The sequence below is a fragment of the Larus michahellis genome, chromosome 6, assembly GCF_964199755.1.
Source record: "Larus michahellis chromosome 6, bLarMic1.1, whole genome shotgun sequence".
In the NCBI taxonomy this organism is placed as follows: domain Eukaryota; kingdom Metazoa; phylum Chordata; class Aves; order Charadriiformes; family Laridae; genus Larus; species Larus michahellis.
Window position 1 is genome coordinate 49,783,116 of NC_133901.1, and position 26,715 is coordinate 49,809,830.

Genomic DNA, 26,715 nt, shown 5'->3' on the forward strand with positions numbered 1-26,715 from the left:
CTCCAGAGGTCCCTTCCAACCCCTATCATTCTGTGATTTTGTGACCAAACAACTTTCCTGGGGTTGGATTTTTTGGGGGGGCTCCTTGGCTTCCCCACCACAGTCAGCGATTGCCTAGAGAGGCATTTGAAAAAAAGAAACAAACAAAAACCCAAAACCAAAAGAGAAATGTGAGTGACAGCTATGAGAAGAATGACTTGTGTTGAAACATGCCTAGAGATATGAAGAAGCGTGGTGTATTTTATTCATAATGAGAGAAGCACAAATGATTTATTAATTAATAGAGGATTAAAATGAGTCAGGTGTGGGTTAAACACAGCCCACTGGGAGGGGGTATTGGGCCAAAATGTATGCTTGAGGCACTGAATGTGTTTTGAGAGCTGCTTCCAGCTGAAACACAGGGCATTTGGGGCGAGCAGGGTGCGTTCCTCATGCCATTAAGACAGGAGCCTCACAGCAGGGGCCAAACCCATCTTCTCAAAAGCTGCTTACAGCTCCCTTGCCCTGAAGCAATCTTCTGATCCCGAGAAATTGGTCACGGTTTTCCCATAAATTCTGTCTTCCAAAGAAATATGCAAAGTGGGGTCATTTAATAAGGTGCAGATGGAGAAGTGAAGTGACAAACATCTGTTATAGAGTGCAGGCCCAGCAAAATAGATAGTCTTTCCTAGCCCAGTCAAATGTGATTTTTCACATTATGCTGTGGTGTTGTAGCAATGTAGTGAATAAGAGCAAACCAGCACGTGGTAGTTGTGGGTATATTCATAGGGTTTAGCTTCAGGCAGTGCAGGTGACTAAGCCAAGGCAGGTCTCCATAGGTTGTATAGCTGATGAAGAGCAATTTCTTCAGAGGCCAGGTCAGAACAGGAGTTGACTTGAATTTCCCTCAAGAGAAATGTTTTCATAACTGGACAATTCAGAGCTTAAGGAGACCACCCTTCTATGTTTGACACCTAACTTCACTGGTATGAGTATAGCTTAGCCTCTTCCCTCCCCACCTTCTGTTTGTGTCAAGTCTGTGGTACCTTTATTTGGGTACCAGCTGCTTACATTCTCTATTCCTTTCTGTTCAGATCGTCAGATTCACGTCTGCCGAAAACACACTGAATTCACTTCACTGAGTGGCAGCAACTGAGTCAAGAGAAACAGCTCCAGCTGGAAGTCCAAAAATGAATGTAGGTAAGAAAGAAATCTTTCTGAATTTCAGGAAAGTCACTTTTCTCTCTCTCTGTGGTGACAGAATATATCAACATCACAAGTAATTAGATCCTCTAAGAAACAGGGTAGAAAATACCAAGGTAGAATCTCCATGTCATTCTCTTCACTTTAGAGGAGCGGCTGTGGAGTAAGCTTATCCTAGGGAATAAATTCCGGGGAGGGGGGAAATAATCTGGATTTTAAAAGAAGTCTGGAACATTTACTTAATGAATTTTCATACACCAGCCTACACATCATAAATGAAGAAATGGGTCATGGTTTCATGCAGTAGGGAGAGCAGGGGAGGGACAAGGTGCCAGGAAGAGGAGGGCTCCCTGGGGCTGGACAGCTCTTCCCGAGGAAGAGGTGCTAGGCCTTGGTGGCTTCCTCAAACTCTCTTTCTGGAAAAGGAGTCAGCCCTAGAGCACCTGGCTTTCCTCTTTCCCATTTGTTCTTCCCTGAGAAGTGCTGTAGAACTGTGAGCAATGGCCTTCTCCCTGAACCTGTGACCAAGCTGTGTAGATGTCCCCTCTTCCTCATTTCCCCCCCGAAACCTGAAGGTTCATACTTGTTTCCCAGGCCCAAGAGACAAACATTTTTGTTGTCTTCGCTCAGGCACAAGATACAGCAAGATTCAAAACTCCCTTTTTCTACTATTTGTCATATACTTAGGTTTCACAGAAATACTGTACTACTTTATTCTCAATGATAAAATATATCTAAAAGGCCACCAGCAGAAGTGACCTGGGCTGTGGTGTTGCTTTGTTTCAAGTGGACTGGTAACAGTTACTGGTCAGAAACTCTGCCATGTTTGCAGGACCGCTTTAGTGCCATCAAATTCCTTTGGACTGAATATTTGCACCTAGATAGATGAATGAATTGCAGTTGAATAATTGAACTGAAACCATGGTTTAGCAGAGAGGTATCCAGGCTACCTACAAATGAGTTTGCTTTGGTACTGCAAGCAATCTCACAGCAAACAAGGCTGCGTGATCTGTATGAGCATTAAGTGACTCTTAAGGAAGCAGAAATGGATGAGATAATTTCCAGCGGCTGAGTTCACTGAGCTGGCTGATGGCTGGCACAACAAGATCTGAAGTGAGGTTGCAGCTGAAATAAACCCTTGGACCCCTGTTATATGCCTTGCCTGAAGACAGAGACCTTGGAAAATCTGTAGCCTGGCAGTTCTGGCAACACCTCCACCTGTCCTCAAAGCTGGAGCTGCACAGATAGGAAATGCACAGGCCCAGGGAGTGCGAGGGGTGAAACAGGACCAGTTCTGCTACCGAGGGACTTTTGGTAGCTTCAGGGTCAGGATTTGTTCATTACTTCATGTCTCAAGAGTTTAGAAGGGCTCTGTTACAAGCCATGTTATCTCCATAGAATAAGATTGTGATAGGACAGAGGAAAAGGAGGTCATTATAACTCAAAATCCAAGTTGTTCAGGAAGAACGGTGAACAAAATTACATGCCTATGGAAAGTATCTCAATGTAACTTATGCGCCTAGTAGGTACTGATTAATGATGAACCGTGTGGCTTAAGAGAAATTATTGTACAGACCCATGAACAAGTTTTATATTTTGAGAGACACTTTCTGCTTTCCACTGTTTAGTTCTTTTTTCTATATACTTGTCTGTGTTTTCATCACCTTGGTCTCTTATCTGAATTTGGCAGAGGTGTGGGCAGGATGGAAGGCGGGAAAGACTTCTGAAGAAAAGAGGTGCTACAGGAAGTGGTATGGGTGACCATGTAGAATGCACTTTACCTGCTTAGCAGGAGTATAGCATCTAAACTGGAAAATGCAATTCACAAAATTTAAAGTCATACTCTCATTTACATACTCAGGGCTGTTAATAATAAGGTTTCATATATTTCTCTTGTTTGTACCTGTATTGTAGCACAGAGTAAAGAAAATATATACACCTATTATGAGCTGCTCATGAGATCCAAGTCTGTGAACCTCTTGCAGTTGTATAGTACTTCTCTCAAACAGAGGACAGATGCAGTGGATCCAACCCTGAAGAGCTAGTAGGATCAGACCCACAGTCAGGCAGTTCTTGCTTAACTGTGATTCCGTGGTTTAGTTTTCAGTTGCCAACAAAAATCTTGCTGATTGTTTTAATTTATAGTTGAAGTAACTTGAATGTTTCGGACTAATCGGCCAGCCTGACTTAGCAAATTTAGAAAAGATAACATTCCATTCCAACTAGATGAGGACACCGACCCTCTTAAAGAAATACAGGGGTTTTATCTCATGGTGGTGCACTGAAAGAGATTGTGAGGTTTGCGTTGTTTTGCAGAAGTTGCTGGGGTGGAGGTATTATTAGTTCCAGTGTTCGTTTTCACAGATGATGATAAACTATTAAAACTAAAGAAAAAATGTCCGCCACCATGCATTGCTTCTGGTGGCCCATCAGTAAACCCCAAAAGGATAGAAATCACAGAGAGTTAAGTAACCCTGTAAATATTAGTAAAAAGAACTGCCGCAGACATGCTGTTCTATCAGGAAAAATTTCCCTTACTCTGGTACCCTGATACTCCACACCAGTTTTCTCAGTCAGGCACATTCACCAGCCTAATAGGAGTCTGCACAGGCTTAAAATTACAGCCATGCTTAGAAATCTGCCTTAATCCTGAAATCCTGGCTCTGTGAGCAGGCTCTTCTGCAAGCCCCTGCCGAAGGTAACGGAGCTCAGTGCAGGGGGAGCAGTCCCTTCTCTTCAAGGCACTTCCAGAGTCAGTGCTCAGGTACTCCTGAGGCTTTGTATTGCCTTAAGTCTGGTGGTTGTGTGTCACATGTTCTGTGGCACATGTACACACGCACATGTAAGTAATATCAGAATTAGTCCTTTGACTAGTAAAACGTCTGTTTTGCCAACATGGATTCCCATTAAATAGAAAAATAATTTGCAAGTCTTCTCTACTCGTGGTGCATCAGGAGCAAAGAGGTCTACATTTGTATGTGAGCAGTTATCTGTGCCTGAACCTCAGTCATCCCACATAAAAGAGCAGGGTTAAGCTTCACAGTCAGTATTTAGTTAGTAATTAAGAGTACAAAAGCCAAGAAAACACCTAGATCCTTTTGACATGACTTGTCATCTCCGTAATGAGTTTGTTGTTGTTTTAAAAGTAAACAGCTTGTCACTGAATTAAGTAGCTCCAGCTACAAGTATAGAATATAAAGAATACAGCTATATTTACAACTGCTTTGTGTATTGGAATGCTGCTTCAAAATCAAACAGTATTGGGTAACAGCAAATTTTGGATTACGGCAGAAAGGATTTCAAGGCAGTCATAAAATGTGTTACAAGTTTAAGGGAAATTTTCCAATATAAAGTTGTTTTAGAATATCCTAGCTTCACCTTCAAAAACGTAGCCAGTTTCACAGTAAAACATTTTGTATTCTCCCCTTGATATTAGCCAAGTTAATTTTTTAAGTCAGTTTACTTCTAGCTCTTGAGATAATAACATAATAACAGGTATGACTGAATAAACCAATAAGTTTTTAAATGTAAACCAAGAGATTTCAAATGTTACATTATCACCATTCATACAGCTAAAAATATACAGCTTGCTCTTTAATCTTATTCTTTCAAATTACGGCTTGCATGAGTCCCAGGAATTTCCAGAGTAGCTGATTTTAAGGTGAATGTGATTCATAAAAATTCTTGCACTTTAGTGACTCCTGATTACTTGTCAGTTGTTTGTGGTTGAAATTTGAAGCAAATGGTGATCTCATTTCCTTTAGGTATAATTCAGCTGCTCAGGTTACCTTATTTATTTAAAGTTTTGTTCCTTTTTCTTACTGCCTACTGTTTTTCTCTTATCTGCATTATCTGTGTGGGTAGAAGTAGCAGAGTGTATCAGTTGAGGGCCACTGGACTCTCTCTGGGTGCTTGTTGACAATACTTGTTGCTTTGCGAGCAGCGGGAGTAGCCAGCCTTTATCTCTGAACTAAGCCAGTGTAATCAAAACCTTGAAAAATTGCTTCAGTCACAACAAGCAACCAACTCCTGTTGGCTCAGCTACTTTATTACACTAGGAGAGAATGTGGTTGAAGCTTTAAAATGACACAATCCCTCACAGTTTTGCTGGGTACGCCAGCTGCATTTGCAAAGCGACTGACTGTGCTAGAAGTTGACCCTAGGTACAGGCTGAGCACCTTGAGCACCTGTGAAATCCGCTGTCACTGGGCCCGTCTCATTCACACCTAGGAAACAGCTACTTGACAAATGTTCTTTTTTTGTATACAATGTTTTGTTGTTTCAGTGAGCTGTCCGGATACGGATATTTTTTTTGAACAGCAATGATCACATCTGAGGATTTCTTCATCAGCTTGATGTGCACCTGCTTTTAAACTATGTTTTGTATTTCATTTAGCATTTATGAAAATCCATTGATTATGAGAATCACCAATATCTTTGACATTTGTTGAAATTGCTCGGTTGAGACAGCAAATATCTAAAGCAAAGATTAGTCTGAACTACAGATGTTACATAGAGATCCTAAATAGCTTAAAATTATGTTTGCATTTATGTCTAGGCCTATCTTTAGTTTCCAGTTGCTGGTGGCACTGGGGGAAACCCAGAAAAGAAGACTTCTGAGTCTGAAGCTAGAAGGCAGAAAGCAAATACAGAGTTTTTTAGCCATTAAGCTGTGCTTGTTTTGGTGATCTTAAATTCTGAAGTAGGATATTTTTCAAGAGAATCCTATGTCTGCCTGCCATTTACTGATCTGGAATAGCACATTGAAATCTGACACTGGAAATTCACAGAAACAGCTGGCTTAGACTATTATTTCTGCAGTGCGTCAGTCAATCAGATTCGCATGCCACAGGAAACACAACAAACTGAGAGCGTGTCAGTTGGCAGACTTCTGGAGAAAAAGGATTTGCTAAAATCTGGGAAGAAAGCATATTTTGGGAGATGAGTATCCCAGTGGTGGCGTATCCAGGGAAGCAGCACACCCTAATCCCCTATGCAATACAGTCCAGGAAAGAAAATTGGCACTGCTTATCTCCCTGAGAGGCTGCCTGGGAAGATCATTTAGGATTCCACTCCTTCCTCCTCTCTCTTTGGCTTTCCTTCTCATGAAGGAAGATAAATTCCTAAACTAACACAGACAGTTCCTACCTACAGGGAAGGAAGCGGTGATTTTACAGGCTGCCCTGCCAAGCAGCACTAATACTGTAACAGGTGTCTTAGTCAAGAGAAAATTAATCGTTCCTGCTCTCAGTAAGGTGTGGCAATGCCTGCCCCTATCAGTTTGGCCTCCAGGGAGAAAACAGCGTGTTGTGTAGGTCTCGCACCTCTCGGGTAGAATCCAGGGGTGGGGGATCAGTGGCAGGGAGCCCTGTCTACCTGAGGGTAGCAGCTGGGCTGAGTGTATCCCTGGCTGCTCACCGGAGATGCAGATCGCTTGCAGCCATAGCAGAGAATTGTGCTACAATCCTTAAATGAAGGATTGTTTTGAGTGTAGTATTCAGGTACCATAATGGTGGGCAGCAGTATAAATTTCTTAAGCATTAATTATCTAAATAAATACAAGCTACAGAAAAATAACTCTGTAATCATAACATTAATGACATTAGTTACCGGCTGTTCTATGAAACACTGAAAAAGATCTGAATAAAAAAGAGACCCCTGTGAATTTACAGCTGAAGGAAAAGGATACCAATGGCAGAATGATGTGAGTGCAGAGAGCCCATAGGGCAATACTGCCCAGGGTGTCAGGTAGAGTCGCAATACACTTGCAGGTCAACGGCTGTTGAACGATTCAGAGGAAAAAGAGGTTTAAGGAGAAAAAAATAAGTTGCTTCCTGGGTGCTGTTGAACAACAGCATTCTTCCTGAATAAGCTCATAAAGAAACTGTGATAAGAAGAAAGGGGAAACAGAACTAACTTGGGTACTCTAATAATAGTGTGTATCTCGCATAGTCTAATAATAGTCCTTATCTTTCTCCGGTTCCCACTCCTTCGGATGTTTTGGCTGCAGTCTTCCTTTTTTTTTGTAGTTGGCTTCCTGTAACTTACTTCTAGTATAGACACTGTGCTGCTTTCCCTAATCTTTATTTGCTGATTGTTGTTTAAAGCTTATAGAGTTTAAGTAAATACATCTCTAAAGAAAGTTGTGCGTGCTCTCCTGCACGAACTTTGACACCTATCCTGTCTATGACAGTTGCAGCCATTTTGGTCCTCTTTGTCCATCAATAAGATGGACAAAGAGGATCAAAAAAAAAAAAAAAGAAAAAATGAGAGATTATAGAGCTTTTTTGTATATGATAAGCACAGCAGAGAAAAACTTTTCACAACACTTCTCTTTTTTTAATTTTTTTTTTTCAAAATAGGCCTTTTTTTCATCCTTGTGCAAAGTCCAGAAGGAGGTTCCGGCATACAGTAACCTATCATCAGTACCACCAAGGGTATTCCTGCCAGAAAGCAGAAATACTTTCTGTCTCTCTCCTCTGTCTCCATGGCTTTTTCTTGGCAATACTGACCATTCGTGCCATTCTGCGATTTTGGTTAAAACTGTTGGAAATGACAATATTTTATTTCTTCTGACATGTATATGTTTTTTGAGCAAAATAACTCAAATTGAGATACCACAAAGCCTCCCTCATTGGGACCTTTTTGAAACAGCTTTGGAGTGCATCTTCTCTTTGTTCCCCAAGAGGTGTCAGGAGTATGCTCACTTGCCTCTACAGACCAAGCAGAGAGTGAGGCAGGCATTTACAGGGAAGATGGAGAAGGCAAGGTGTAGAGCAGAGTCCGTGCTAATAAATCTGTAAGGCTCAGCGTATTGGGCTGCATGCTGTTGTAGTCATGATCAAAAAGGCAGGGTGGAAGGGAGCACCCTTCAACCTGCGGGGGAAGAGACAGTGTGAAGTGTCATTTTCTTTTTGGAAACTGCTGTGGTTTATCCAGGAGAAGGGTAAGAAAGAAGTGTTATTAAGTAAGTAGTTGTCAGAAATGGAAGGAGAACACAGTAGCAAATGAAGGTTGTGCTGGAAAAGGTTGAAAGTCGCTTCTCCCTGGACTTAATATCAGAAAAGTTAGTAAGTGGACAGTGGAGGTTGGCCACATAGGTTATTCAGGAGGAGTCAGCATCCAAAGGATGAATGCGAGAGGATAGGCCTAGAAGGCATAGGTCATGAGGTGCTCTGAGAGTGAAAACAAATTATGTATGGTTGACTTGGTGAAGAGCAGGCAGATGGTACAGAGTGACTTGATCAAACAGAATTCCATAAGAGAAGCCTTTGCAGGACCTTTTCTGAGTGCAGACAAGAGAAGCGTAATCGCATTTGTCAAGGCTTATGGCAGGCAGAAAAGTTTTGTTGCTTTCAATTATAGATAAAGAAGATGGAGGACAGTGGTTTTGGACCCGAAAGGACCAGGAAAGATGGAATTCTGTTATAGCTGAATTTGATCCTATGAAAGGTCTTACAAAAGGTGATACCAGAGAAATGTGCAGATTTACATTTTGACAGAGTGAGGGAGGTTTACCTTAGAGATGTAACATCACCCACGTAGAGATGGCAGATTAGTTTGTGTTTCCAAGTGAGGTATAAAATGAAGAAAAAAAGAGAACTAAAAGACAGCCATTTCAAGACAAGGAGTGTTGAGTTAGAAGGGTACAAAGAGAGGCAGTGAAGAAGAAAGCTGTGGGAAGTGGCCAGTGATGTGTAAAGCGAGCTCCCAAGCCCAGGAGAATGAGGACAGAGCTCTGCTTCTAAACGGTTCTGGCGAGAATAGATTCTACTCCATGCAAAGTACAGAGGAAATTGGACAAAGCCTAACTGGTGTTGGAGGAGAAATGCCACTGTTAAGTTTGTATTTAGTGAGCTCTGAAGTGATCAATGTATGAAGTAGTTGCAAGCAGTGTAAAGAGTGGGCTATTGTTAAGGTGAGACAGACTATAGGAAAGAATTGGATTTTCCCTCCCGGCACCTGGTGAGGAACATTCACATTGTAGTCCAAGAGGAAAGCTTTTGCCAGCCTGTGAGAATTCCCCTGAGATAAATGGAAATTTCTAATATATTCTGTGTAACACAATTCATTATATGGAACTACTTCATGAATAAGCATTACTCAGTGGGAGCAAGGAACGTCAGGACAAATCCTAGGCTACTGTGTTATGCTGCACTGAATATTATTTAAAACTACCTTACGCTGCGCTGATTATTATTTAAAAGAAAACTTGCTTATGGAGATCCTTGTCTTCTGTTGATTTCAATGGCATAGGTCTGCGTACCAAAGTACCTGCGAAATCGGAGACCCAAACCCTCTTCTGAAATATACATCTATAAGCTCAGTTACTGCATAGTGTGTTTATACTGGTGGAATAGGGATCAACATTTGCCCCATAATATCTCATCACTGTTTTCTTGTATCCACAAAATTATACCAAAAAGCCCACTATAGAACATATGTTCCAACGGAACAGCTTTGTCTCTTGGGCCTCATAGATCTCCCTTTTCTCTCTCTGCAGGGCCTCAGTCTCATCAGAAAAAGGTGGAGAATGGCTCCTGCCCTGGGCCACCCTCTTCACTGTAAAATCTAGAAATTCATGCCCTAGGCTGACAAGAGCCTGGAATCCCAATCTTTCCTTTCAGGGTCACTGCAAAACTTGGGTGCTGCTACTGCTGCCTCTTTTGTCAAGCTCCTGCTCTTAGAAGATAACTTGATATGAGTCTTAAGGGGGGAAAGGATGTTTCTTGTGCAGGTGCTGAATGTCAGTTGTGCAATGTTTCTACAAAAGCATGAGCTCATATAGCATAGGATATGTTAAATGGTTTTAGGGGTACTCTCATGGGACATAAGGACATCAAATACCTACCTTAGGCATTCTGAACCAGGCCAAGCTTCCTTTTTTCTTTACTTTTTTTTTTTTTAATGTTTCCATGCCTAAATTTGGTACATGTGGAAATTAAGCTTGTAAGAGTGATGATTTTCAAGCTAAATTCCAATAAAAGCAATGTAGGCTACTAGGTCACTTGCTTGCTTTAGATACTTCTGGGTGATTAATGCCTCTGCCTTTTGTTCTCCCCATTTTGTGATTCATATTGAAAAAGGAATTTATCTTGTCTTTGACAGCCTGGTGATATATTAGTAGGTGATTCCACAGTAGTATTCAGTGCCAGGCAGAGGTGTTTGCTTTGATCCTCAAAGCATGTCACTACATTAATATGAGATAATTCCTGAAAGTGAGGTTCATTGAAATGACAGTGCTGCACAGTTATGGTTTCACAGCTCTCAGTTCCGGAGCTAGACAATTTGGCACACTTGGACCTCTGTGTTTCTCCATATTGCCTTCTATAGGCATGTTTGACATTTTTTCCCTTACTGTGATATATATCGAGAAGACTGATTCCTCAAAAATGGGTGAGAAAATGAAGAAAAGGAGGAAAGATAAAATCATTTAAGGAACATAAGGAAACCACAGTTTCAGCATGTGACATTCAAGTCTGCGTGAGCATATATATCAAGTATTCTAACTTGAAACAGCTTGTGTAAGTAACTTCAGACTAGACACACAGGCAAACGTGGCCTTAAGTATCTTCAAAAAACTCTCAAAAATATAAATATAAGCTCTGAGTAATATGTATCTACAGACACTTCAAAAGGCAAAAGAAATATTATAAACTATGTTTTGATTATGAATAAATGACATAGAAATTTTCCAGCAATTTAATAAAAATGAAAATAAGAATAGATACCTGAATACCTGGTATGACTTTCATGTTACGAGAGGTTTTTTTCTGATCTTAGATTGAGCAGTGCTATTAGAGCCAGTAGAGTCCCAGGCGCTGTGACTCATCAGGAGCTCTGAGGCACCTTGGATGTGACAGGTAGTTCTCTGAACCCTGACATGAGATTTACTTTTTGAAGCAATAGTAACACTTCTTTTAAAGAAGTCTTTCTAGGAAGAGAAGGAGACAGAAAGCTCAGCAGCTGGAAATCAACATTGTATTTTCTTTTTACTTCTTGACAAATTAAAAGTTTTTCTTGCTTATAAGCACCACATACAAGCAGGTGATTAACAACAGGAGTGTGTCCTTATCTGATACTCTATCCCAAAGTCTCGGAATGGTAGATCTTATGCAATGACCAAAGGAAACAGTGAACTAATGAGTTCTCATATAGTAGTATTGCCATCTCACCTCTGCTGAAACCTGTATTCCACAGCAGGGCAATATTTTGCAGCATCTTGTTGGTTTCTTAAAATTCCTGTACAGCAACATGCAGCTATGGGAAATTCCACAATAATGTACTTAGAAGCTGAAGTTTTGGGTATATAGGAGTATTCTGAATGCTATGGGTCTATTTGGGCTGCCTTTATAAGCTAAAAATGATACCTACTGCAAAAGATTTGTTTCAGATCTTAGCGCCTGGCACATATGCAGCCCCCCTTATGTCATCTGAGAATTTCTGATTTGAATTTTCAAGTTCCCTAGTGGTTCTTGTCTTCATCATTCAGGCATAGGATGAGAGGTCAGTGCTGTTACTCTATCAGCAAAATAATGTCCCAACTCATTGCGTGTGAACCTTAAGAAGGAAATTTGAATTTGTTAGCAGTTCAAGGCTAGACTTATACTGTTGTTTTCTTATACTACTGCTCTCCTTTTGGACAATCTTCTTCAGAAACCTGGTTAATTGAGTCTCCAGACTAATTAAATCTTTGGTCACTCTCAGAATGAAAGGTATCTTACTGCTTACTACCAACTGAAGCAGATACTTCATATGAAATATTGGCTTTTTTGACAGGCATGTAAATACTCAAATGTATTTTAAATAAGCTCTCAAATGAGAATAGTTACAGCTGGGCTAACAATAAGAAATCTAAACAGAAGCATCCATTACTTCTGATTACAGCTCTATTTCATGCATATTCCTAGTACTTGACAAATATTTTTATAAGCACAACTTGCCAAAACTTTTGCTAATGGAAACCATAGCAGGAGACTGCCTAGGCTTGGCTGGGTTGCAGAAACAGCTCTGCTGTCCCATGTGCAGCTGAAGTGGTTAGTGCTGGCATGCAAGCATGACCTCATGATAAACTCACTGATCCTCACTAGGAATTAACCATTTAGCTACTTGAAGCCAACAGTCTGTCGCCAAGAGGAAGAGACTGCTGTCTTTCTTTTGCATATCATAAGGATGAGTACATTTACCAGCATTATTGACCAGAGACTTAGCAATGGATTTATGAGCTGGGACAGTCACGTGCAACAAGTGCACATGACATTGTATGTGTAACTTCTGATAATAGTACCATGTAAAATTCCCCCACCAGTGCTTTATTTGTTTTTAAAAAGTGTAATATTACAGTGATCTAAGCGTTGTTTGTTTTGTTTTTGTCTGTTTCTAAAAGTGTTGTACAGCCTAAGATATGGAAATCCAGCTCTCTCAGAAAGTTTCAGCTACCTTGACTTCCTGACAAGGAAAAAATCATCCTATTCGATAAGATGTCCATTCTGTTATATTGAAGTGTTTTGCAGCACCACTGAAGCTGGGCATAAAAGCAAGAGAAACATAAACATAGACATGCTTTCTGTTTTTTCATTTGAAAAAACTTAGTTTATCTTCCTAAGAAAACTGATTATCATATAACACATATGAAATCTACTGCATTTGAATAACCTCACTCAAAGTCTGTGCGACAGGATAGTGTATTTTGTTCAAACACTACACAAACGGCATATGTTCTGCAACTTCATTGTCTTAAGTTGCGAGCTTGATTCTCAACTAAAGAGCCAAGATCTTCTTAGAAACACCAGAAGCGGAAACAGTCCTGCAGGAAGTGGTGTTTGTGATTCAGTAAACGGCACCTTGCCCACTGAGTCAGTGTTGAGCCAGCGTCAGAATGCATTTCTAGAGTGTGGAACATAAAACTGAAGTCCTGACTGTTTGTGGGCACTGGGAAATTCATTGAACTATTGACGAGAATAGGGATATTAACCGCAACATCCCAGATTCCAGACAGGGATAACTGCAACTTTCCCTGACTGACTTCATTGGGAGAACAATTCTCCTTTCCTCTAAGCTTTTTCCTGAACTTAGCTGGTCACCATCCTCTAGGCGTGTTGTATGGATGAGTGCCACAACTCCAACATGCAGTCCATCTTTCTGTGGGCCCTGCTGGAATTGCCAGGCTTAACACCTGCAGTTTTGCAGTCCCATGTCTTATCCTGCTTGGAGCCTGTCTTTCAGACAGATGCCACCACTGTAACCTGTCTGAGCTTTTTCAGCTAGTTCAATTTTGCAACTGAAGGCATGCACTGAGGCATTTGCAGTATATTTCCTCTCAGGACTCGTGACCCAGTAGATGTGCACAGTGACTCAGAACAGCCTTTTCTAAACAAAGTCTTAATTTTTGGATAGGAATTGAACAAACTTCAGCAAAGTTTATACTGAAGATGCTCTGCACATGTGATCTTTCCTACTGGCTTTCACATGTCCAGTACAGAATTGTCCTCTACTCACTAAGTTTTCTGCGTTTTTTAGTCTGGTTTTGTTTTTTTTTTAAATCCCTTTGTTATATAGAAAAAAAAATCCCAGCTTTACCATTTAAGAAAAATAAGTCCTCAAAACAGATGTCTAATGTCTTTCATCCACAGATGACTTTATGTGAGGTCACATAAAGTTTTGTGGCAGCAAATTTTGGTACCCAAATTTACAAAGTAATGCCAGAAGCTGCTGTGAAAGGTCACAGCTTCAAATCTGAAGTTTTCCAACAGGCAATGTAGGTGCTGTGATCCTGCATGTAGTTGAAGGCATAGTGCTTAGAATTGTAAATCTTTCTTTTTCATGTTTAATTGTTCACGGAAATCTTTTTATCATTTTCCTGATTTTCATTTTTTATAAATATGAAATAATATCTACCTGCATTTGACTTATTTTTAGAGAAATTTTAGCAGGAGTCTTAGTAACCCTTGCTTTGGACCCGCTAGCATTATTATTAAAATCATGACTAGCTACATATAAATGGTTTGAATTTTGTAGTAAGAAGATGTTTTTTGGACCATTTAGCTGATCTCTGTAATCCGTATGCAATGGTTAACTGATTCCTGGAGTTATGGAACACATTAAATGTTAGGTAGCTCATTTAGGAGGTGGAGGTAGGTGGAGTTTGTCAACATGTGAGTACCTCCATTAATGTTAAGAATGTATTTAAACACATGTATGAATGATGTATCGTCTTAGCAAGAAGATGCGGTTCATCAAGGGTGACGCAGTAGCTTCCACAGCAGAGAAAGGGACATAACCATGCAAAATTCAGTTCCCTGGGCATAACAGTACCAACTCTGAGCACCTGCTGGAATTCGGCTTGAAGGTCCAAGCCCCTTTGTTCTTAAAGGAGTAAATCATTCCATCAGAGTGAGGAATAGGATATTACTCAATGTGAGAAACAGTTGCAAGATTTCACTCTGAAACGTGATCAATAAGTTCTCTTAGTGTCATATGAAGAATGCACTGATCATGCACAGTACACCAATTAATCCTGGTCTTTCCCCTTCCCCTTCCTTTATCTTTCCTCCACCCTCCAAAACAAAATTTTCCACTTGATCATGAAGGAACTGAGGGAGCCTGGATGCTACCCCAGGAGGGAAAGCTAGAGGAAGGGCTGGGTCACTTAGTCAAGCAAAGGGGAGGAGAAGGAAATGGTCAGTGAAAAGGAAGGTTCTAAATACAGGGCTTCGGACTAGAAATATTTTGAAATACTTCTAAAGAAATGAGGAAAGAGGATAATATAGGCAAATGAATTTAATCATATACAATTAGTAATGAGAGCTTTCAAAGTCTGTGGCCTTATGTGAAACCAACTGCCAGCAACATAATACAGAGTGCCAGTTCTCACTATGTATTGAACCAGAAATGCCAATCATTACGAAATTCCTGGTATCCCTTCGCCCTACCCACAAAGCAGCCTGCCTACGCTGAAGCCCACTACTTGACCGCAACTCCATTTTGATCAGAATCCCTACTGATGCCTTCATCTGTCATATCCTGCCTGTTGCAGCACCTTTCCTTGGGGCTTCTGTCTCCTCCTCAGATATGATGATTTAGGCTGGCTACGTTCTGACAGTTTAAAAAACATACAACAACAAAAGAAACTGATTGCATCATATCCAGTTACCATACTGGTCTGTTGTATGGTAACACATATGTTGAACACATTGCATGTGTTCATTAGTGTCTATTTAAAAAAAAAACAACTAACAAATAATTGTTGGTCTTTGTACCGTGCAAACATACACTAATGTATTTCATGTTAGCCCATACTAAGTTAAGTAGTTTTTCATTCAATTTTTCAAATTTTTCTTGTTTTAAATGTTGCTTTTAGGGTATTTCTTCAACTAGCACATTTTCTGCCTGTAGTTCTGTGAAAAACTATTGAAGCCAAGCAACCTGTTTGTGAGCGTGTTGGGGTTTTGTAGGTGTATTGCTCTCACTTTGTAATGCTGAAAAGACTTACACAGTTCAGAAAATTAGAAGCTTTAAAAAGCTCTTCAGTCAGAAATTCTGGTATTTTATACCTATATTGCCAAAGCACAGAAGCTGACAGAGTGCAGATGATGAGTTGGACTAATTGGCAAGACCTGTGGGACAGTGGAGTCCCTCAGCAAGCACTCTGGCTTCCGACAAATTCTGCTCTTAGGGACTGGAAAAGAGAACTGAAAAAAATAGTAACATTGTTATTTTGAGATTTTATCGCTTGACTACATCTTTCCTAGCCTTTGGAGAACTGTGAAGATGCAGATATTATGCTGAAGAAGTTACTCATTTCAAGTTGTGGGGAAAGGAAGGCATTGAAGGCTTACTGGAAAGGTCTTTCATTGCCAAGTAACTAGACAGCTCAAATCCCTTCTAACTTTAGCTTTAGGGAGATTTTTCAAGGGTATCAGTGAAAAATCATTGAGCAAACAAAAGGCATTGTCCCTTCCTGTACTAAACCTTGTTCATGAATAGGATTTGTTGCCACTTCCTGCACTCTGCTGTTTCTGAGCCTCATGGGATCCTGAACAGGCAAAACTGTTATGTATATGCTTAAATATTGAAAGGGCAGGCTTGTTTCACCCTGTCCTTGGAAATGGCTAACAAAGGGCTCTTTTACTGCTTGAGAATTCAAGCATGTGTCAAGCTTATGGTTTGTGAGCATTCACTGAGTTTTGCAAGGAGTAGCTGACACCACTCCTTGATGTCTGCTTACATTACTCTTCTACCACTCATTTGCTTACAGTGGACTGCTTTGCTTTATGCAGCCTGATCAGCAAGCAAAAAATAGATGCTGTCTTACTTAACTGTAAGAGTTTTAGCCAGGGTACACGCAGCTCTGTGGAATGAAGATTAAGAGAGACTGAAGGTCAAATGAGACTGGTCAAGAGAGACTGAAGGAGAAGCGTGTTTTTCACCCAAAGGTCTTTTTAGGTATATTGGGCCAACTTCCCCATTTCCTTCAGATAAACAAGAACACCACGTTTAGTGGCAGCAGGAAGTTTCTATTTCTTTTACTTCCTGGGAAAGAACTTTTCTTCATTCTTTCTTTCCTGTAGCAAACAAAGTTCTGCTAGCAGATTCTTCCCCAGTGGTTCACCCTGGTGAGAAACGATTGTCAGCCCATTCTCTGAAAGCAGCTAATTGAGGTTGTTTGCGGGTGCAGGATAACATCATTACATTTTCACAGTTACCTTTCTAGCTGTGAGATTTCTTTCTGAAATGTGTGGCAGTAGGCATAGTCACCAGATGTAGACCTCTGTCATCCATATTACTTGTCATCTAGCTGAAGGTGCTCATATGGGAGCACCTTACCTGACTCTGCCTCACACATTTATTTGCCTTAACTTCGTATCTATAAATGCAGGGGGGGAAGTGAATTTTTCAAGGTCATGAGCAGTCAGAGTAAAGAGTATGGCAAAGACCTGCCTTTTATTCTAATGCTTGAATTTTAAGCCAGAGGTTTCCAAAAGTGCTCCCTGAAGAGGGCTGGGTTATTATTTAGTACAGGTCCTCATTCTGTTATTTCCAGCTGCCTCAAAAAAACCTCCAGTCTTTTGACACCTAGAAATGTGAAAACATACAGAGCAGCCAAAGAAATGGAAGCAAAGCTCAACTATCTCCCCTCCACCTCTTCCTCAGGCTTCAGGGGAGAAGAAAAGTAATTTTCAGGTCCACTGGGTATATGTGCTCATCAGCAATTATCGGGAGTACCACTGATAGCAAAGACGGGAAACATTCTTTTTCTTGAAGCTGCCAGAAAGAACCATATCTTTAGCATTACAGACATTTATTCATATCACTTACTGCACTTTCCTACTACTTTTTTGAGTTCCTATGAATTGCTAGGGAGGTCATGATTGTGAATGAGAGGTAGGCATATGACAGCAGCTCTGAAAGAAAAGTGTAGGGCAAGGTCCCTATTGAGGTGTGATTCACTCGATCAGGATATTCCTGAAGAGTTCATAATCCTTTGATTGTCCATGTTTCATGGATAAAAAGTCAAATAATTTAGAATGGATGATATTAGAAGTTAAGACAAGTTCATTGTCTCTAATGGAACTTCATACAAATTTAGTTGCTTTTCATTGTCTTTGTTTCAAAATAAAATGTCAGAAATTATTTTTACTTTGTCTCTATTTTCTCTAACTCGGCAGAATTGAGCTCTGTTTCCAGGTTCCATTTTTAAAAGCTTACAAACATTCAGTTTCAAAACATGGGACCAAAAAGTTGATAGTTTTGACCTTACAAGAACTAGAAGGTGCCAGATACCCTGAAACTTCTTCAGTTTTGGAGACGAGCAGGCAGGAATGAGTTTCACATTGTGAAGTTGTAGTCCACTTCAATTCTTTCTACTAGTGAAGTGAGTTATTTTGCCTGCACAATACATACATACATTTGATTCCTTTCAAGAAAAAAGAATTACTCCTTTCACAGAAATAATTTCAGGAAGGCCTTCTAAGAAAAACAATTATTTTTATGCAGTTTCTTGTCTCAAAAAGTAGCAGAATGTTCCCCAAAGTATTATTCCGCAAAGACCAAAAGCATCTGCCACAGCTGGGAAAGGTGTAAAGAGAAACAGTTCCACAGAGGAAGGTTAGGGCTCTTCTCTCCACTGTGCTGGTAGGATAGGAACTAAACATACTGCCATTGGGATCTATTCGGGAGGCAAGTGTCCTTTCATGGAGTTCCAAACAGATCAATAAAACAACTCTCACCTGAAAGTAAGGTGGAGCTGGGTATTGCCACACAAGCAATAATAAATGAAAGAAATTTATCTTTCTCATATTCATTCCAGAAGATATCTGACATGCAAGGTCATGGGTTGAAATGACCTCATGTCCTCATAGGGAAGAAATCCTGGCTTACACCAGAGACATGTGGAGAGAGTGGTTTCTGTAATATATTTGAAAGTAATCTATGTTAATAGAATAAAAAATTTTCACACTCTTAATCAGGGGACTTAATTTCCTGGTGTTGCGTTAAAAAGTGAGGTGCAGAACATATTCTATTCTATCCTATTATGGAAACTGTTTGTTTTCACCCTTCCAAATGAGCCAAAATTTACAAAGGGATATGTTTCAGGGAATTCTAGTCATATGAATTTCTCAATAAAATGCCCTGTGTGTTCTCACTGCTAGTCTGTAACATCTCAGAACTGACCAGTGCATCCTGATGCTTGACATTGCACAGACATTTGATGACACCAAATTTAAACCCATTCTGTGTAAACAAGATGGGGCTGTTTAGTTTTGTTTAGTTTTAAAAGATTGTTAAAGTATGATAAGAATACTCCAGTGAGTTGGAATAAATTCCCTGTGGAGTTCAAGGTCATTATTGGTTTATCTTGTAATCTAGAACTGATACATACAAGAGGTATGACTGTAAGCACAGCCGAAATTAATTAAGATATCTTCTTGGTTAAAAAAGGAAAGAATAAGGTTTGGGCTGGCTTATTATGGTTTTTTTTGAAATAAAATAGTAGAAAACAAAACAATTCTTAAAATTCTTTAATTAGTAGCTGAATATTCAAAGCGATCATTCAAATATAGGAAGACCAACACAAGTAACCTCTTAGTTATTGTGAAATGTATTAAAACAAACAGGCATCCAGGTTACAGCCATTTCCAGCTTGCTTTTCTGCGAGCTGCACCGCTGTCTCAAATCTGTAGAGCGTGTCTTTTTGATCTCTAGCTCTCCAGCACATCTCTTATGCCAAGGCTTGCAAATAGATCCTCTGAGCAGAACTATCCTGCTGTCTTCTGAAGTGCCAACCCAGTGATGCCCTGATCCAGCCTCCAAGCAGACAGGTAGTGGAGAGTCCTAAACCATGACGTGGGGCAAGTTAAGTTCTTACCTAAAGCATGTGTGCTTCATTGTTCTATATAATTTTTGTATCTCAGTTCTGAAATTCTGACATTCTGTTTTCTGAGGTACATGTAACATATTGTGTTGAGGAAGTATGTAATAAAAAGTACAGGAAGGTCTTCATTAAATCAGTCACCTAGAAGAGGAAAAGCAAGCTAGTATGAACAAAGTAGCTGAGTGATGGAGGACTATGAATTAGTCATATTTACTGTAGGATGTCATATTTACAGTATGATGTGTTCCTAAGATAGGTGTCTGTGGGTGCTGTTCTCTGTGAAATTTATGTGAAAGGTGTTGATGACTTGTCTGTTTTCCTCTTACCTCCTCTATGGACAGGTGTCTTGCCATATTCAACTGTTTTCCCCAACTACCTCATTGTGGGCAATCTTCCTGGACAGCCCAGTATATTCTCCCACAAAGATACCCTTGTACTATCAGAGGCATGGCCAGCAAAGACCATTAACCATTAATTGCTTTTCTGGTCAGCCTGCTGTGTGGAGCTGTGAATGTCATGTTGTGTCACTCCACAGGGATGGGGCAAAAAGGAAGGGTATCCTTTACTCCTTTCCTAGCTGTATGTTAGATGCTGTTGGTTTGGGTATGCATGTGAACCACTGTTTTATTCACAGTAGAGACTGACTACAAGAGTGAGGGAATCAAAACTTGCAAGCCTAGCAGACGCCTTTCATCCTGTTCTGGAAAGGCCAAGTTATTATCCTCTATCAAATTATGAAAGAATTCCAGTGGTGGTTTTGTTTTTTTTAAAAAGCATGAAAGTTTGGAACAGTTAAGGTTTTCTGTGTGTCTTGGTTTCCATCTATGCCTAAGCATTTCTATCTGTTGAGAATTCTGCAGAAAATAACCAGTGCAGTTCTCTAACATAGGCATAGTGAGAACTCTTGCTGCTGTTCTATAACTGCTGAAGTAGAGGTATAGCTCAGAAATGACAGAAATGGCTCACATTTTTTTACCAGCTGGGCTGAAAATTCAGGAACACCAAGGTTTTGCTGTAGTACCCAGGCCCCAGATAGTATTTCAGTGAGAAACCAGTATTCACAGATGGACTAAAGAAACTGTCACATTGTCCACAGTCTTAAATTATTTAATAGACTCAACCAAAACTTCTGATTAAAAGTATATAAACATATGTAAGCTTACATTTTCAAGTGTTTCAAAAACAACTCAACCAGTTATATTTGCAAGTTCCTGATTATTGTTTCCCATGGACAAAGACATAGCCTAGGGCTGTGCTATCTTGACAGTTGACATTAATGTTGAAAAGATATTGTGGCAGTACCAGGTACTGTGCTTTTCACACTATGTTTTAAAAGCAAACTATTATAGGAAGAGAGCAGCATTGCATTTTTGTTACTGATGTATGAATGTTACTTAAATAATTTCAAAAATTTCTATAAAAATAATAAACATCATGTACTGTGATGAAGTAGCTCAGTATTGGACTGGTCATTAGAGTGATCATTCACAAATAGTGAGTCAAAATTTGTCTCTAGCTACACCCTCACAGTTCCACTGACGTCATAGTTTGTGACCTTCAAACAGTTGTATTCATAGCTATCAATGATGCAATTAGGAAATCTAAAGATGGTGGTATTGTATGCTATCTCTACAGAATCATTAGCTGTAACAGCAAGAGCTCTGATTATAAGAATACAATTAGTAGGAGGAAGTACCGCTACAGTCACAACCATCTAATAGTTTTTTCTGGTGTTTTTGGTCAATAGGGGCTCCCTTTATTTATTTTTTTTCCATGGTGAAGATAGCCAACTATTTTCAGCCTCTTGAGATTAACTGGGAAGAAGGTTATTCAAGTTTCAGGCTGGTTTCCAGTCAATCTCTTAAAAATTTCTACCACTAAAATACAACTAAAAGTAGTATTTAATTTGCCTTTCTCATTAAGCAAACAAAGTATTTAAATGCTTCCTAGCTAGTACATCAGCTCTTATTTTACCCTTTTTAAGAACAGGAGATAAAATGAAACCCATGTCCATAAAACTGGCATACACAGTTTAAACTGGGGGAGACACCACCTTGCTGCTTTTGCTGCTCCCAAGTGTATGCGAGGAAGGGACGGAAAGCCAATGGCAGAAACTGTTATAGCTAAGGGGATATATTCTCCTTGCTGCCAGCTGGAGCTGTCATCTCCCACACCCTGGTCCTTCCTCTAGAGGCAACCACAGGAGCATATCTGATTGTTTGCAGCTCTGGTCATTACTCATTTCCAGTTGTGCCCTAGCAATCACCTGCTCTAGGCACCTGCCAGCATTTTACCTATACCAAAACTGACTCTGCTCAGAAATGTAAGAAAAAGTCTCCATGCAAAGTCTTAAAGTTCTTTTGAGTAGTCTTAAAGTTCTTCTGAATAGTCTGAAAGTTAAATTTCATAACACATGGTCTAGACTAAAAACCCCTATAAACATACTACATTTGTTGGGGGTGTCAGCTGTAAATTGCATCTGGTATTCTGGATAGACAACAGTATGAATAAAAGGTATAGCTGCAGCAGGAGGCACCAAATATTTAAATTATATTGCTTATAGATCAGTGGGAAAACAGGGTGTAAATGTCAAGTCTTGTGTAAACCTTCCAGGGGTTTACTTAGAGGTATCTGCAATGAAATCACAGGAGCATTGAAGTGCCCTGAGGGCAGTGTGGGTGACTGTGCGTGTGTGTTTGGTTTCGTTATTTCCATTTTTAATGGCTCCATAGTGATAAATCCCCTCGACTGTTATTTCTCTTTCAGAGAATATTAAGAAAAGTGGTCTCCTGTTCTAGATACTGGAGTGTAGTTTGGGAAAAATTGATAAAGAACAACAAGCCCCCTTGAAATTAAGACCATTTCAGATGCACAAATTTCTCTGACTTCCATGTCAGACTTTTCTTGAAAACTTTGGGCATGTAATTTAAAGTAAATGATAAATATTTGTATTTTCATGTTGTTGCATACTCTACATTCTTTCACGGCATTTAACGTGTTCCAGTTTGTAAATGCAAACTGTTACAGGAAACCTTAATACTTATGAATTGGAACAGATTTGTCTTTTCATGAAATTTGAAATAAAGTGGCCTGTCAGTAAAAGTACACAGTTCTCCCACAGCACTTGGAACATTGCATTTCCTCACGTGCCTACTGTCTCTAATGGAGTTGAAGTTGTTCTGGGTCATTCATGGTGAATTAGTTTAGTTTGGGTGTGGAGTAATTTTTAAGATTACATAAGGGACCTCAATATGTATTGTCTATATTTAGAACAAAAAAGCTAGCAAAATTCATGTGCCATGCTAACAGGTGATTCAAGTCCACAAAGTATGTGGAATTACTTTGAGTACATTACAAGTGCTGAATTTTTTTTTTAAATGTGGCTGCTTCAGCTCACCCCTTTTAAAAATTCTTGAGTTGACACTTAGGTTTGATGAAAATTTAAGTATCTCAATCTGACCACCAAAAAATATATTACACCTTTTTTTCCAGGTAATTTTTGAAAGCTGTATGTATTTTCTGGTTTTGGTCCTTCAAAAGCCAACATTAGAATAGGATTTGGTTGTCTTAAGCATTTGATAAATGCATAGAAAGTCATGCTTTCAAAAAAAGTCACAATTCAACTAATACACCATGATTTAGTAGGACAGCAGATCAGAAACTAAGGTATGGAAAGTTCAGCTGGCTAGATCAAGGTCGTAAAAAAGAAATCTGGAAAGAGATATCAATGGCAGTATTAGAAAGATTTCCCAAATAATTTCCATCAGCTGCAAAGTCAATTCCTATATATCTGTGTTCTCTTAAAATGAACATTGCTTATAGACATCTGCCCACCTCATAGATTTCAGAAGATGTGTATTGGAATATTGACAAATTGAGGTCCCCAATCTTAAAGATGACATGTCTATCAGAAAAAGTCTTTGCTATGGTATGATATGGTGTTAATTTCTGTGGAGATTAGGGCTTTGTATTTTATGTTCAGTATATTAACTCCGTTCCTACGTTTGAGACATTAGAGTAAATCAGGAAATCTTTACTTTCCACTCATACATGGTACTGGTATTCTAGCTGGAATGTTTACTGGCTGTCAAAAATATATTTATATGCTAGTTGTTTGGAGAGCACAACACTTGAGAAATGAAACTTCAGGCTTTTAAAAAAAATATATGCACGCTTAACAGCAACAGTTCCATCTGCTGCTTCCCAGCGTCAGCAGTATTATCTGCCATTATCTGTCAATTCCTATAACGAATATCTCCACAAGACGAAAGCTGGACTATTGCTCTTTGAATTAGGATCAGTCAGTACTGATAATTTTATATTTTTTCCTGTCAGATATTTTACAGATCCTACGTCTTTCAAGAAAAATGTTCAGTTTCAGTTGAAGTGTCCTAAAAAAAGAGCCCTGTTTGGGAAAACAGCTTCTTGTGTGGAAGGCAAAGTTCAGTAGCTGGTAATGGTGACAGCGTATCTATCTGATCACTGTGCAATGATGAACAAATCTGTAACTATAACTATTTGGAATAGTTAAAGTTACAGAATACAGATGTTAGAGTTAGATGTTAGAGTAACATCTAACTCTAGAGTAACCAAGGCCCATGTTTTAAGAAAATTAAAAATGTCTTCATTTTCTGGTTTATGACGGTAGGTGTTGTGAGTCAGCAGCAAAAAACACCAAACGTCTGTAGAATTCCTGGCCATGAGCTGGAAAGATGGGTAAAGAACTTCTCCCTGCACATAAATCCCTATTATTACACCCTCAAACCTTTACAAAGTTCATTTAACATATCTCACGTGCCAAGTATCCAAAAGGATGGAAGGATTTCAACAATTCTTCTGCCATCAGTCACTCTTTTTCATTTTGATGTGTCTTGCAAGGGAAGGAGAAAAAGCTAAGGACCTGTTAGTCTTTCTCTTGTCCTCAAAGTGTAGATGATTGAAGACTGCATTTTTTCAGGCCTTAAGGGCATAGCTAGTTTGAGTACTAATAAGGAATATTAAATGAACTCCAAGATGCTTTCCTTTGAGGAGAAAAGATACTTCCCCTGGCACCTAACAAGGATAAGAAAATACAAGAATAATTATGAGATATAAATTGAGCAGTTTTCCTCTGCTCTACATGCTCAAAGACTCCTCAAAGTCAATAGGGAGTAAGAGGGCATGTTGGAAGAAAGCAAGTATCATGTCCTGCTGGGACAAGAGAAGGTACAATGGCGATGCTAGTGCCTGCTAGAAAGAGTAAAAAGGTATGTTGGAAGGAAGAACAGTAGTTCACTTTTGATAAAACCAGCATCATTCTGAAGTCTGGATAAACATTGAGACCTTTTGGACCATGGAAGTTGAGTACTAATTTTCAGAATCTTTATGATTTTGTCAGAATGAAGCTAAACATAATTTGAAACCTATTTGCTTTCTTGACTGGTCAAAATAGTGCCTGCTTCTCTTCCACAATGAACTGCTTGCTTCTGGTACCATTTGTTAAAGCTTATCTCCCTTTTCTTTCAGTGTTCTGCTGTCCATTATTCTATCTATGTATGGAATGTAAGAAAGTAATGTATCTAAAATAAAATAAAATAGGAGCAGGTTTAAATTCCACCTGGTTCTGTATTTTTTGGCTGCCACTTAGTGGGAGGGGAGTGGCGACATGAATATATACAGTGCGCTGACACCCATCACATGCATTGTCCTGCAGAGAAGTACTGCGCTCACTCAAGTGGAGAATTTCATCCTTAGGAAGATGAAAAGTAGATACTATTTGTATCACCGTTCCCATTTCCTGACTTCTTTAGTCAAAGAAACTGTAGAAATTCTGAATCAGACTTCCACTTCTCTGGAGATGTTAATTTTAATGAGGAAGAGAAAAGAATAGGATATTGTGTTGGCTGATAAAGATACCCCTTCTTCCAATGCTGATAAGGATTTCCTTCCGATGATTAATATCTCTACCAGATGAAAAGCTGGACTAATGTTCTTTGAACCAGAATCATTCAATGCTGATAATTTTATATTTCTCCCTGTCTGTTATTTCACAGATCCCACATATTTCACGCAAAAGGCTGTTCAGCATGTATGCAAATTATACAGTTAAAGCTAGAGGTTCAAAAGATAAAATTGTCACGCTCCTTGCATTAATCCTTTATGCTTATTTCAAGTGAGCTCCTAAATGAGCTGGAGTTCAGTGAGATTTATCATACCATTTTCTCATGTTCTTTAGAAAATTCCTGCCTCTGGCCTACTTTATTATAGAAATTTTTATTTGGAATACTTTGCAGATTGAGCACATAATAATTTTGTGAGCAAAATAAAATATATTAGTATCCTTAACCTTCTTCCATTGTAGCATAGTAGTACCTGCACAAAGACTTCGTCTAGTATAGAAATACCGTTAAAAAATCCTGCTCACTTGTCATTGGTAACACTTTCTAATGCAACCTGAACATTTCTTTTCATCTGAAATTTTGCAAAGTTAAAATCTGTAAATCTTGCAGATGTATTCCTGGGTTGCACATAATACTGATCCGTTTGCAACTCTCAGGGAGGAGTAATGAACAGCTGTTCTTAAACCAGTGTATTTCATTAGCTTTTCTTCACTAAGAACAAGACAGTATTTATGTACATTAAAGCTGCTTGCTTTCTGAGAATCATACATGCTAATTAAGCGTACAATACTTATTTGACACCCCAGGAAGGGTCTTACTGACAGAGTTAATGAATCCCTGTATTACTTGGAGCTCTGTGTTCTGCCCATGCAACAGACCTGTCTTTTCTCTTTAACAATATTGAAAGCTTGTGTGCTTTACTGGTCCTTGTCAGGAGCTGATCTATACGATTATTTTGTTGTTGTTGCTGACATGCACAAATAGATTCTGACACTTGCAGTCATGCAGCTGTGTGAGGTTTACCTACCCAAAAACTTTCAAGGGGTGGATTTTTGTTCTCAAATGCGTATATTAAAACCTACATTTGAATTTATTATAAACAAAAGATGCAGAATTAAGTTCTGGAGTTCAGTAATATGAATTGGGGAAAGAAGAAGAAAAGTATTTAGATTATGTCTTTGCATGAGTTTCTTTTGATGTTTCATAGATGTTTAAAAGTACAGTGAAGGTCTGCTGTGCAGTATCTTTTAGTACCAGTGTTTCAACTGATGTCAAGAGATA

The 26,715-nt window shown here is 39.3% G+C and overlaps 1 protein-coding gene across 5 annotated transcripts in view; it reads left to right on the forward strand.

Moving 5' to 3' along the window:
• CAMK2G (calcium/calmodulin dependent protein kinase II gamma) overlaps positions 1 to 26,715 on the forward strand; it is a 254,088-nt gene that overhangs the window by 59,231 nt on the left and 168,142 nt on the right. For 4 of the 5 annotated variants that reach the window (XM_074591309.1, XM_074591307.1, XM_074591311.1 and 1 more), the window contains one exon: positions 1,074 to 1,179. The gene's annotated coding sequence lies outside the window, so the exon portion shown is untranslated. The remainder of the gene's footprint in view (positions 1 to 1,073; positions 1,180 to 26,715) is intronic. The other variant, XM_074591308.1, reaches the window with a different exon arrangement.